Here is a 2,294-nt window from a genome sequence, read left to right as displayed (position 1 = left end):
CAAACACACACACACACATCCATACAAACACACATCGACGCATTCATGCATACATACACACACGCATACATACACACACGCATACATGCATACATACACACACGCATACATGCATACATACACACACGCATACATGCACACATACACACACGCATGCATACATACACACACTACTGGAGTTGAGCAACCCTGGGTTAAAGCATTGTTTGAGAGTTCCCTAAAAATGTGATCAGGGGATTGGCTATGATATCCCTCCCCCACCCCCTCCCCCACCCCCTCCCCACTCTTCTCTTACCCCCGTCCCCCACCCCGCACCCTCCTCTCACCCCCCCGTCCCCCACCCCGCACCCTCCTCTCACCCCCTCTTCAACCCACACCCTCCTCTCACCCCCTCCCCACCCGCACCCTCCTCTCACCCCCTCACCACCCCGCACCCTCCTATCACCCCCTCCCCACCCCGCACCCTCCTCCACCCCCTCCCTGCACCCTACTCCACCCCCTCCCCACCCCGCACCCTCCTCTCACCCCCTCCTCAACTCGCACCCTCCTCTCACCCCCTCTTCAACCCGCACCCTCCTCTCACCCCCTCCCCACCCGCACCCTCCTCTCACCCCCTCACCACCCCGCACCCTCCTATCACCCCCTCCCCACCCGCACCCTCCTCCACCCCCTCCCTGCACCCTACTCCACCCCCTCCCCACCCCGCACCCTCCTCTCACCAGGGCCGTCTGCATGTGCTAAGTCCTTGTGTAGCTCTCTAAAGCTGCAGGTTTTAGAGATGTATTTATATAAGGAGCAGCTGCCGGCGGGTTTCATATTCCGACTTTCTTTCGTTCACGTGTCCAAAGTGTGGGGGGGGGGGGGGTACTTTTGATGCTCCGCTCTAGGAAATACTCATTATCCTCTCTGTAATTGCAGCCCACCCTTATCCGCTCTCTCCCACCCTTCTCTGCTCTCTCCCACCCTTCTCCGCTCTCTCCCACCCTTCTCTGCTCTCTCCCACCCTTCTCTGCTCTCTCCCACCCTTCTCTGCTCTCTCCCACCCTTCTCTGCTCTCTCCCACCCTTCTCCGCTCTCTCCCACCCTTCTCTGCTCTCTCCCACCCTTCTCCGCTCTCTGCCACCCTTCTCCGCTCTCTGCCACCCTTCTCCGCTCTCTGCCACCCTTCTCCGCTCTCTGCCACCCTTCTCCGCTCTCTGCCACCCTTCTCCGCTCTCTGCCACCCTTCTCCGCTCTCTGCCACCCTTCTCCGTTCTCTCCCACCCTTCTCCGTTCTCTCCCACCCTTCTCCGTTCTCTCCCACCCTTCTCCGCTCTCTCCCACCCTACTCCGCTCTCCCCCACCCTTCTCCGCTCTCTGCCACGCTTTTCCGCTCTCTGCCACCCTTCTCCGCTCTCTCCCACCCTTCTCTGCTCTCTCCCACCCTTCTCTGCTCTCTGCCACCCTTCTCCGCTCTCTCCCACCCTTCTCCGCTCTCTCCCACCCTTCTCCGCTCTCTGCCACCCTTCTCCGCTCTCTCCCACCCTTCTCCGCTCTCTGCCACCCTTCTCTGCTCTCTCCCACCCTTCTCCGCTCTCTGCCACCCTTCTCCGCTCTGCCACCCTTCTCCGCTCTCTCCCACCCTACTCCGCTCTCTGCCACCCTTCTCCGCTCTCTGCCACCCTTCTCCGCGCTCTCCCACCCTTCTCCGCTCTGCTCTCTCCCACCCTACTCTGCTCTCTGCCACCCTTTTCCGCTCTCTCCCACCCTTCTCCGCTCTCTCCCACCCTTCTCCGCTCTCTGCCACCCTTCTCCGCTCTCTGCCACCCTTCTCCGCTCTCTCCCACCCTTTTCCGTTCTCTGCCACCCTTCTCCGCTTTCTCCCACCCTTCTCCGCTCTCTCCCACCCTTCTACGCTCTGCTCTCTTCCACCCTTCTCCGCTCTCTGCCACCCTTCTCCGCTCTCTCCCACCCTTCTCCGCTCTCTCCCACCCTTCTCCGCTCTCTCCCACCCTTCTCCGCTCTCTCCCACCCTTCTCCGCTCTCTGCCACCCTTCTCTGCTCTCTCCCACCCTTCTCCGCTCTCTGCCACCCTTCTCCGCCCTGCCACCCTTCTCCGCTCTCTGCCACCCTTCTCCGCGCTCTCCCACCCTTCTCCGCTCTGCTCTCTCCCACCCTACTCTGCTCTCTGCCACCTTTCTCCGCTCTCTCCCACCCTTCTCTCCCACCCTTCTCCGCTCTCTGCCACCCTTCTCTCCCACCCTTCTCTGCTCTCCCACCCTTCTCCGCTCTCTGCCACCCTTCTCCGCTCTGCC

This window comes from Ascaphus truei, chromosome 11 (genome assembly GCF_040206685.1).
Source record: "Ascaphus truei isolate aAscTru1 chromosome 11, aAscTru1.hap1, whole genome shotgun sequence".
In the NCBI taxonomy this organism is placed as follows: domain Eukaryota; kingdom Metazoa; phylum Chordata; class Amphibia; order Anura; family Ascaphidae; genus Ascaphus; species Ascaphus truei.
This window is presented reverse-complemented; position numbering follows the sequence as displayed.